Source organism: Macaca nemestrina, chromosome 6 (genome assembly GCF_043159975.1).
Source record: "Macaca nemestrina isolate mMacNem1 chromosome 6, mMacNem.hap1, whole genome shotgun sequence".
Taxonomy (NCBI): Eukaryota; Metazoa; Chordata; class Mammalia; order Primates; family Cercopithecidae; genus Macaca; species Macaca nemestrina.
Window position 1 is genome coordinate 95,078,307 of NC_092130.1, and position 11,976 is coordinate 95,090,282.

Here is an 11,976-nt window from a genome sequence, read left to right on the forward strand (position 1 = left end):
CTGATATTGGTTCTTAATATACATAACACACATCCCACATGTAAAAGTCAGATGTTCAGTCTGGTCAATGAGGAAATGCTGGGATTTCACTTGGTTAATTGGTCTTCAGGTCCTCATGAAGATGGTCCAGAGAGTGATGTAACAGCCAATAGGTGAAGTATAGCACTTGAAAAGACCACAAATAAATAAATGCAATGCCTTCCCAGATACTTATGAATTCCATTAGTCTCATTAAGGCCATTCAGACTGAGGTTACCGGCTTGTGTAATGCTTGGCCTAGAGATTCCACAAATCTGAAGCTGCCTAAGGTCCCAGGAGGGAAGACTGGGGTGTGGGCAGCTGGACAGTGCTAGAGGACATCTGCCTGGAATAAGGGCAACAGTCAAGATGTTATGAAAACACTTTGCCTGTGTGCCGCACCCATGTCACATCCCTGTATCCTTTCAGTAAATGCCTTTGCTAAATGGAGTGTGGGTATCTCATTTCCTCAGCTTTCAGAAATATAATTAAAACAATCTGGATTGGAATATCCAAAAGGAGATATCCAGTAGACAGTTGTTTAGTGTATAAGTCCAGAGCTCATGGAAGAGGTCAAGCTGAAAATATATACAGTGAAGTTATCTCCTATGCTTGCTTAACTTATATTAACTCTACTATATGCATTTGGCAAAAAACAAAAACATATTTTTCTTATAACATGGCCGCTAAATGCAAGCCAACAACTTCATCTGGCGTTTAACTAAAGAAACAACCTTCTGTTCCAATAGCGGAGGAAAACTGGCTGTGTAGGATTTCTTGATTGATAGTATATACATTCAAAATCGTGTATACAGTATTTTAGAGGAAATTTTAAAGATTTTCAAAGATAATTTTAACTCTGTTTTATTTTTGCCTTTCACGCTGACTTTAGATTCTAGCCCCCTCAGAACAAGTCAGTCCCTGTATCTGGGTGTCACTGATATACAGGTGATTGCAGTTCTGGTCACAGAAGAGGCTATTCTGGGGAGAGTACATAGAGTGAGAGAAGAAGAGACCTGGGGGTGAAATCTTAGGGAACATCAATATTTGAAAAGTAGACAGAAGAGCCTAGAATAATTCTAAAAGAATTAGGAGGGGGGTGAGGAAAGAAACCAAGAAGAGAGTTTCCCGAGAGTGGTTAACAGTGTCAAAAATAAAGCAAAGAAAATCAAGGAAGATAAGTCCTGAGAAGCAACCATTGGCTTTGGAAATTAAGAAGATACTGATAACCTTAGCAAAAGCAGTTTGGGTGTTATGATGGCGGATGCCTCTCTAAAAGAATAAGTAGCCCTGGCATGGTGGCTCACGCCTGTAATCCCAGCACTTTGGGGGGTCAAGGTGGGCAGATCACAAGGTAAGGAGTTCGAGACCATCCTGGCCAATATGGTGAAACCCCTTCTCTACTAAAAATACAAAAATTCGCCGGGTATGGTGGTGGGTGCCTGTAATCCCAACTACTCGGGAGGCTGAGGCAGGATAATTGCTTGAACCCGGAAGGTGGAGGTTGCAGTGAGCCAAGATCGCACCACTACACTCCAGTCTGGGTGACAGAGCCAGACTCCATCTCAAAAAACAAAAAAAGTAAAAACAACAAAATGTGCAGAGTGGCAAGGAAGTAGAGACTTCAAGCTTTTCTATGAAGAGAAGGAAAAAGGGTGGCAGGTAGGGAAGAATAAAAGCCAAGGAGTAAGGGGGGTACTTTGGTATTTCACATTTTAAATGGGTGTGATTTTGATCCAATTTATAGGCCAAGCACAAGAACCAGAAGGAAAGAGGAGATAATTTAGACAACACAGCCCCTGAAGAGACACAGGGTGAGTCCCAAGTACTTAGTTGCATTAACTGGAAGATGGGCAAAGGAGAAAGATATACTGGGAATAGATGCCTTTGTGTTTGAGAGGAAAGAAATGCCAGGGAGAAAGGATTGAGGAAACTTCATTTCCGATAGCTTCCACTTTCTCTGTAACATAGGAAGTAAGCACAGCCATTTTCCTTTATTTATTTATTTATTTTATTTATTTTGAGACGGAATTTCACTCTGTCGCCCAGGCTGGAGCACAGTGGTGCAATCTCAGCTCACTGAAACCTCTTCCTCCCAGGTTCAAGCAGTTCTCCTGCCTCAGCCTACCAAGTAGCTGGGACTACAGGCGCATGCCACCATGCCCAGCTAATTTTTTTGTATTTTAGTAGAGACGGGATTTAACCTTGTTGCCCAGGCTGGTTGTGAACTCCTGAGATCAGGCAATCCGCCCACCTTGGCCTCCCAAAGTGCTGAGATTACAGGCGTGAGTCACCGCTCCCAGCCAAGCACAGGCATTTTCTAAAAGTGAGGAAGAGGGTGATGGGTGCACCAAAATGTCAGAAATCCCCACTATGGAACTTATCCTTGTAACCCAACACCACCTGTTCTTCCAAAACCTATTGAAATAAAAAAAAATAAAAGTGAGGAGAGGTGCTTAGAAAACAAGTAAACTTTTAAAATAGTCTTTAAAGGAAAGAGGAGAAGCTGAGAAGGGGTATACAGGATTTGAGAGTATAGCTAAGACTGGATTCCTCTATTTGTGGAGGTCCTAATTCCTAAATTTTATGTGATTATTTTTCCCAGTACCACTCATTCTGGTTGGGTGAAGGAGTATAAAAGGGAGATGAGGCCTGGTGGGGTGGCTCGCGCCTGTATTCCTAGCATTTTGGGAGGCCGAGGCGGGCAGATTGCCTGAGCCCAAGAGTTTGAGACCAGTTTGGCCAAAATGGTGAAACCCCGTCTCTACTAAAAATATATAAATTAGCTGGGCATTGTGGCGGGTGCCTGTAATCCCAGCTACTTGGGAGGCTGAGGCAGGAGAATCCCTTGAACTTGGAAGCCTAGTTTGCAGTGAGCCAAGATGGCGCCACTGCACTCCAGCCTGGCAACAGAGTGAGACTCCATCTCAAAAAAAAAAAAGGCTGGGCGCAGTGGCTCCTGCCTGTAATCCCAGCACTTTGGGAGGCCAAGGCGGGCAGATCACAAGGTCAGGAGATCGAGACCATCCTGGCTAACACGGTGAAATCCCGTCTCTACTAAAAATACAAAAAATTAGCCAGGGGTGGCGGGCACCTGTAGTCCCAACTACTCAGGAGGCTAAGGGAGGAGAAAGGCATGAACCCAGGAGGCAGAGCTTGCAGTTGGCGGAGCTTGCAGTTAGCGGAGATCGCACCACTGCACGAAAGAAAGAAAGAAAAAAGAAATAGAGAGTGAGATAATTAGCAGAATAGGAAGACATGTTTGGAGAGGAGGAGGCTGGTGTGTGAAATTACAGATATATCAGTTTGTTCCAGTTGGGCACAAAGCTCAGAGATCAATCCAAGCTGAGTTGCCCATATAGAGAGGAAATAAAGGCCCTAACCATTGAATAGGCATAGAACTATGAGAGTAAAGTAGTGGAAGGGTCATTCATGGAGGCCTTAAGGTGAGGTTGAAAGACAATGAGCCAAGAACCAAAGAGTCTAAATGTAAAGGATTAAGAAAAAGATGGTGATGAGGAAGGTAGAAAACAATACCAAGGGCGGCATGCAGTGGCTCACACCTGTAATCCCAGCACTTTGGGATGCTGAGGCGGGTGGATCACTTAAGGCCAGGAGATCTAGACCAGTCTGGCCAACATGGCAAAACCCCATCTACTAACAATACAAAAATTAGCAGGGTGTGGTGGCGGGCACCTGTAATCCCAGCTACTTGGGAGGTTGAGGCAGGAGAATCAGTTGAACCCGGAAGGCGAAGGTGGCAGTGAGCTGAGGTCGTGCCACGGCACTCCAGCTTGGATGACAGAGCAAGACTCCATCTCAAAATAATAATAATAATGTAGCAGGACAAGCCGCGGACAAAACCCCTCATACACCGAGATAGTGAAGGGAGTAGCTTTAATCAGCTGGGAGCATCGGCAGGCTAGCATCTTAAAATCCGAGCTTGTCAGGTGCTCAACTTCTGTCCCTTTTAAGGGCTCACAATTCTAAGGGGGTCCACATGAGAGGGTCATGATCGATTGAGCAAGCCAGGGGGTACATGACAGGGGCTGTGAGCACCGGTGGTCAGAGTGAGACAGAACAGAATGGGAAGTTTTACAATGTCTTTCTAGGTCAGGGGTCGAATTTTAACTACCAGGCTTAGGTCAGGCAGGCCCAGGTCTGGTTTGGGGTCTGGTTCCTTGGTTTCCGGTCTGGTTCCTAGGCGCTGGGCTACATGCCTTTAGTTTTGCTTCTCTTTCCTTTTCTGAGTATAAAACAATTTTAGAGGGTCTCTCTCTTCCCTCATTTCCCCCCTTTGAGACTCTGACATTTTATTAATGAGAGTTGTCACTCTTATTTTTGCTACTTATGTCTTCTTGTGCAATAGATTGATAGTGATTCATATAGTACACTTGTGCTGAAGCATTTTGGTGAACTAAGGTAGCAATGAAGCTTTTTGTCATTTGAAGAAGTACAGGTAGCAAACAAGGGAGCAGTAAGCAGGTTTCTATTACTATTATAACTCCTATTATAACAGTTTTAAATTCTCCTAGTACTGGAACCACCTTCTAAACGTGGCTTCAGGGTCGAATCCATGCTACACTTCTATGGGCACATGTGCCAGTTTTGTTATATCTTTAACTACGTCTTCAACTACTTGCCTCTGATCATCTATGTGTAGACAGCAATTAGTAAGGTTAAATTTCTTGTAAACCTCTCTTTCGGCTGCTAGCAAGTAGTCGAGAGCCAATCTATTTTGATAGATAGCATTTCTTATCTGAGTTTCTTGCAGGGCCGGAATAGTCAAGGCTTGATCGGTTTTATTAGTGATGAGTTCTAAAACAGCTTGCAACCATATGATTTGGTTGAGCATGTAAATGGGGGTCCAGTATCCCCATGAGCCATCTTATGTCTAAGTGGCAGGCCTATAGTATTGTATAATTTTTTTAGGTGGCCATTCATCATCTTTTTAATTACCTGTGGCTATGTTTCACTTTTCATGGGAAGCATAGACAGGGAAGCCCAGGAGTTTGCCTGTTTTTATGGGCAGTAGGAAGAAAGATGGTTTAATACTGCCAGTAACACAACTACCTGTTCACTGGTCAGGCAGCTTAGCATAGGCTCTATGTCTACATATCCAGTATAGCCCAGTGGGGGCCATCCAGTCCCGGTGGGATTCTGGGTGGGCCCAAACGGTCTGCAACTTTGGAAATTTACTGAATGGATTTTTATCTGTATGGTTTGAACTCCACCATGCAACTGTTTTTGTGGTACCATTATACAGTTTTTGTCCTAGGCAACTAAGTCATCGTACAGAATGAGTGAATTCTTTCGTTGTTTTAGCTGTGCAATATTGTCTAATAATTGAGACTTTTAGAACCTAGAAATGATCAGGGTGATTCTTTTGGGCCAGGAATTTATCGGGAACTGGGTCTGTAGGCACTAATTATCGGGCTTCTTATGGCCATTGATCTTCTATTACAGTTTCTCCACAAACATAACATGAAGTGACATTTAGAGACTGGGCTACATGCTCGGCTAATTGCAAAAACAAATTTCTGGTTTTTCCTGGAGTCTCTGGTACTGGCACATTTAGTTCATCATAGAAAGTCTGAAATACTGGTTCCAGAGAGAGTTTACAAACCTCCTCTTTTACTAAGATATTTAGTCTAGGATCTAGTCCTTTTTCTATCATTGCTCAGAGATACATATTCTCTTTTTCCTACCTTGGGTTTAAGAGATTTTTAATTACTAATTTCAAGGGGTTGTAGCTTCCACTCATACAGAAGGGGCTGCCTTCTCCTTTTTGGAGCTAAACAGGATCTTTTTCATCCTTTTTCTAAGTAGTCCATATGACACAAGACCAGTAATTACACACATTTGCACATGAACTTAATTCATGGCAGATATACTTATTTCCTGCCGTGTAACTTTTTTTTTTTTTAAAGAACTGCATCTTTTTCTATGCCAATTGCTATTGATAGTGGCACAAGCATTAAATTTTAGGGTTATATGCTTGGGGACCCCCCTTTCTTCTGTCCTAGCTATTACTTTACATGTGTCACCTAGAAAAGGACCAGTCCTTAATTTTATTTTAAAAACTGTGATCATGGGAGGCTTAAAATGGGTCATAACACGCATCAGGTTGGTTATTTCCTGGGCTACATACCTTGGATAGAATAGCATTATACAAACAAGTTTCTTTTAGAGTCCGGGTACACTTATAATAACCATAAAAGAATAGAACTGTAGCAATCTTTTGTCCTACCTCAGTGACTTGATGTATATACTGGGAACAGTCCTCAGTCTGAGGAAGGTTAGCTGAAGTCCTTACTGTTTAAGTCCAAATTTTAAGGAAAATGAGTCCTGTGATGAGTTTTCTCATGCTTCGGCCGTGCGTGGACCAGTCAACTTCCGGGTGTGACTGGAGCAGGGCTTGTTGTCTTTTTCAGAGTCACTTTGCAGGGGTTGGCAAAGCTGCTCCCGTCCACGTACAGCTCCCAGTCTACTGATGTTTAAGGATGGTCTTGGAGGTTGGGCTCAGTAGAATAAACTGAGTCCAATACTTCTACACAGTTATGTTTAACCGGGCTCTCTGATACCAGGAGCAAGGTGGCAGGGTTTAGGGTGTTGCAAACTTCAATGGTTATGCGGGGATTTTTCACAGAGCAAGCTTTGGTGTCTAGTTAATCTAGCATGCATTAGCTAATGATGTCCTCTGGTATTTATTAAAGTCACTGCAGCATGGGGGGACTTTATGTTTAGGTTTGGCCTAAGAGTTAGCTTATCTGCTTCTTGTGCTAACAGGGCTGTTGCTGCCAGGGCCCTTAGCTATGGGGGCCAGCCTTTGGAAGCCCTGTCTAGTTGTTTCGAGAGATAGGCCACTGGTCTTGGCCAGGGCCCTACAGTCTGGGTTAAAACTCCAACTGCCATTTTTTTTTTTTTTTTTTTTTTGGACACATAGAGTGTAAAAAGTTTTGTCAGGTCAGGTAGCCCCAGGGCTGGGGCTGACCTAAGTTTTTCTTTTAACTCATGAAAAGCTTGTTGCTGTTGGTTGTAATAGATGTAGTTTATCTAACTTATATTTTTATTGACTGTCATCTACCAAAATATTGACTTAAATCCTGTAACTATTTGATTTCAAGCTTTAAATTGATCTGGTATTCCTTGCGGGGCTCCAATTGCATCTAAATAGATGTGAGAGTTGAAAGACCTATAAGGGGCTTATCTCACTTTATGATGTTTTATTTTTCCTCCCTCTGGTTGATGAAATGCCAGGGTGAAAGGGATAGCCAATTGGACTAAAGTATAAGTGCCACTCCAGTTATTCGGCAGAATGCCAAGTAAAGGTCCACCACAATACCACCACACATCTGCTCAGGGATAAACAAGGGCTGACTGATTGATAAGCTCTTGAAAATTCTCAAGCTCACTGCATCCCTTCAGGTCTCCAAGGAATGCTAAGTTTCCTCCCTATCGTGAGAGACACAAAGTGAACTTAGTGTTGGGAGACGGAGGCTGGATGGCCCTCAGGGGCTGACCCCCAGAGTGCCAGACTTTGGGATATAGCACAGAGAGCTTGGCATGACTTATTACTCCAGGCTGTAGAATCCTGGAAAAGAGCTACTATGCAGCCCATGCCTGGTTGACTGGAGGACCACCTTAGTGGAAGGGGGACAGTCAGGGCCTCTGGCCTGCCATGTGCACAAGCATAACGATTGCTTTTGTTTAATGTGCAGATGGAATATTTGATTCATTTCAACCAGGCATTTGTATCTTGGTATGCTGTTTTAATTGCCAAAGTTTGTTTTAAGTCTTTAACTTCTATGATCCTCTAGTAAAATGAATGTTTTCTTTAGCACCTATTTTTATTAGTTTTTAGACCAAAGAAAACTAAACACCATTTTATATTTAATAATGCTTCTTATATCATTTTTATACCAGATAAGCTAATTTTTACCTTTATATTAGTGTGTTATTAATGTTAAACTTAATATTACTAAAACCTGGTAGACGTATTTATCCAATTTTTCATGTTTGACCATAGGGTAAGATTTTATAGACTCTTTCTAACATTTTAAAATTTTTGTTAAGGGGCAGGTTGGTGCTTTAAGAAAAACCTGTTGTGTTTTTACTTTAAAGTCCAGTTCACAGAAAAACTGGATGATATCTTTTTAACTTTAGCTAATACGTTTACACACAGAATTTTCTTTACAATTAACGTTTTAAAACTTACTTAAACTTTCAAAACAATAATTTTTTAACCTTTTAATATAGGTAAAAATCCACATTTTTATGCCTCCTTATAATCCTTTTACCAAAGGTATATTTTACTTTTCTTATACAGCTTGCACATCAACTGTTTCTTCAATAGTACTTAGGAGGCCTTATTACTTTTAAATTATACAACAGTTTTTGCATAAAAAATTTTTTGATAACATTTTTCTTTCACGACTTTCACAGACAATTCTTCAACATGTCTCAACTTTCTGACTTATTACAAACATTTCTTTATTTAAACAACCTGTTAATTTATTTCAGGACAATAATTAATTTACCATATAACACTCTTTTAACATAAATTCTGCCTCTCCCTTTTTTTTCCTTTTTTTTTTTTGAAGATAACCATTCTTTTTTTTTTTTTTTCTGTTAGCAAAGCATCTGCTGCTACAGATTGAATGCATCTGGGCCATCCACGGATTACTGGGTTAAGGATTTTTGATAGGAAGGTTTCAGTGCTTTCGGGATATGCCCTTGTTTACAGCGACAACAAAGTGGTATTAGAGTGTTACAGGATTACAGAGAATACCTTTAATTATCAATTATAGGTTTTAAATTTACCTTGGCTTTTAAAGGAATAGGGTATACTGTTTTTTTTCTTAACTACTTGTATATTTCTTTTTCTTTTTCTTTCTCTCTTTGGGTTTCTGTCTGTCTGTCTCTCTCTCTCTGACTTTCCTTTGGCCTCTGTCTCTTCCTCTCTTTCTGCTTCTCTCTTTCTCTGTCTCTCTCTCTTCTTGACTCCTTCTTTGTCTCTCTGTCTCTTCCTCTCTGTCTTTTCCTTTCTCTCTTTGCCTCTTTTTCTCTCTGACTCTTTCCTCTCTTTCTCTCTGCTGTTCTTTCCTTGCCCCTGCCAGCTGCTATTCTCTTAACTACTGTGGAGGGGAAGGGGGTCTAAAACCAGCTGTAACTGTGTATGTACGGAAACTGGTCTGCATGCCTTGGCTTACAGATTACCTTGTGCCATACCTTTGAAACAAGGGACCTGTCTAGGCTTCCTTCTGATGCCCAACCCACCTCTAATGCTGGCCAGTCTGTTTCACACAAAGTTCTAAGTTTACCTGGTGTCATAGTAATACCGTAATCTCTTTTAAATCCTTTCTTGAAAATTTTTTCAACATAGTTCCTAGTGGGGTGGGCTTACTTTGTGCCTGGCCTGTGTCTCCTCGGGACAAAACACCACGCTCACACCACACGCACACTACAAAACAAACAATGGGTAAAAGGGGCACACACACACTTTTACAGTTTATGCCAAACCAGCATCAAAACCAAAATCAGAGTATCAAGAAATCCAAGCCAGGTCAAAACCAAAACCAAAGTATCAAGCAATCCAAGTCAAGTCAAAAACAAAACCCAAAATGGTGGTACAGGCACGTCATGGGTGATCAGGCCACGCTTCCACTCAAATGGAGGGGGCAAGTTCCCAAGACCAGTCCTGTCAAGCAATTCAAACCAAGTCAAAACCAAAACTAAAACCAAAGTGCCGATAAAGGCACGCCATGGGTGATCAGGCCACGCTTCCACTCAAACGGAGTGGGCAAGTTCCAAAGACTAGTCTTACCGAGTTTTAGATGTCCGGATTCCAAGTGCCAGTTCCTTCCCGGTGTTCAGCTACTGCATTGATCCTCCACGGGGGCCTGCCACACACTGCTCTGGCGAGGCGTCCCACCGGGGCAAATGCCTACCCGGGAGCACCCTCAGTATCTGCGTCTCTCCGGCTGGTTAGAGTCCCTCTACAGGGATGTTCCACAGGGCAGGCTAAAGCCGCCTAAGGAGCTGCCTTGACCATCCCTTAATCACCTCGCTTCCTGGTCAGGGAACCAAGAAATGTAGCAGGCTGAGCCAAAACCCCTCAGGCACTGAGATAGTGAAGGGAGTGGCTTTAATCAGCTGGGAGCATTGGCAGGCTTAAAATCCGAGCTTGTCAGGTGCTCAACTTCTGTGCCTTTTAAGGGCTCACAACCCTAAGGGGGTCCGCGTGAGAGGGTTGTGATCAATTGAACAAGCCAGGGGGTACGTGATAGGAGCTGCAAGCACCAGTGGTCACACTGAAACAGAACAGAACGGGAGGTTTCACAGTGTCTTCAATGTCTTTCCATACAATGTCTGGAATCTATAGATAACAACAGTTGCTAGGTCAGGGGTCGAATTTGAACTACCAGGCTTAGGGCAGGCAGGCCCAGGCCTGGTTTTGGGTCTGGTTCCTAGGCGCCGGGCTACCTGACTTTAGTTTCGCTTCTCTTTCCTTTTCTGAGTATAAAACAATATTAGAGGTGTCAGGCCTCTGAGCCCAAGCCAAGCCATCGCATCCCCTGTGACTTGTACGTATATGCCCAGATGGCCTGAAATAACTGAAGAATCACAAAAGAAGTTCAAATGCCCTGCCTCACCTTAACTGATGACATTCCACCACAAAAGAAGTGAAAATGGTCGGTCCTTGCCTTAAGCGATGATATTATCTTGTGAAATTCCTTTTCCTGGCTCATCCTGGCTCAAAAATCTCCCCCACTGAGCACCTTGTAACCCCTACTCCTGCCCGCCAGAGAACAACCAACCCCCTTTGACTGTAATTTTCCTTTACCTACCCAAATCCTATAAAACGGCCCCACCCTTATCTCCCTTCGCTGACTCTCTTTTCGGACTCAGCCCGTCTGCACCTAGGTGAAATAAACAGCCACGTTACTCACACAAAGCCTGTTTGGTGGTCTCTTCACACGGATGCGCATGACAAGAGGGTCTCTCTCTTCCCTCAATAATAACAATAATAATAATACCAATGGGTTGGTATATAGCTCAATAGAAGAAAAATTTTACATAATAGGCAAATAAAATGGTCTGGAATCAGCATGTTGGCACTCAGAGAATATCAGCAATACCTCTAGGCTATGAGGAAGAGAGTCAGGCTAAAGTAAACTGGGGATCTCAAGGAGACCTGTTTCAAATAGGTGAGTTCATGTCATACTGGCTCTCTGTACAAAATGGAAGTGTTAAGCCAATTAATATTCATTCATTTGTTTCAAAAACACATCAAGAAAATAACATATACCAGGCACTGTGCTAAGTGCCAGAAATACAGCAATGAACAAGACAAGCGCTGCCCCTGCCTTAATGGAGGTTAGAGTCTGTATGCAAGACTCTCAACAAGCAAGCAGAAAAATATTTTGAGCCTGAACATGTTATGAGGCTGTTTAGATCTGGTTGTTGAAGGCATGTTAAAGGCTAAATCCACCAAAGCTTTCCCAAGAGTAAAGATATACATACAATCTGGCAGGCATTGATATTGATAATGTTGATAAGCCTTCTCAGGTCTTTAAAAAAGTCACTGATAGAGTTGTTTACTAAAAAGCAAACACTAGTTTATTGTATCTTTAGGGATTATTTACATTACAACAAGGCACAGAATCTATTGATATGGAAATCAGTTAAGAATGCTTTAATAGCAAAACAACCACAGAACTGTATAATGTTCTTCCAAAACATAATACCTAAGAACCACATGAAAGTTAAATTTAAATGTTATATGCATGCAAGATGGAAAATTTCCTAGACGCTTTTAGAAACACTATTATAGATTGCTATTCCGAGTACCAAATGATAAGAGCAGTGAAAAGAACTACAGATGAATTATAGGTAGATAATATGTGACAACTGCACGTAAATTATGTGTAAGATCGTCTTTCCTTTGACACACCA

At 42.2% G+C, this 11,976-nt stretch overlaps 1 protein-coding gene across 5 annotated transcripts in view; it reads right to left on the reverse strand.

Annotated features, from left to right (window-relative positions):
• LOC105475055 (autophagy related 10) overlaps positions 1–10,094 on the reverse strand; it is a 304,793-nt gene extending 294,699 nt beyond the window's left edge. For 2 of the 5 annotated variants that reach the window (XM_011729993.3, XM_071098718.1), the window contains exon 1: positions 9,845–10,092. The gene's annotated coding sequence lies outside the window, so the exon portion shown is untranslated. Of the gene's footprint in view, positions 1–9,844 lie in introns of all 5 variants that reach the window. The other 3 variants (XM_011729991.3, XM_011729987.3, XM_024790762.2) reach the window with 2 other exon arrangements.
• Between the last annotated feature and the right edge of the window lie 1,882 nt (positions 10,095–11,976).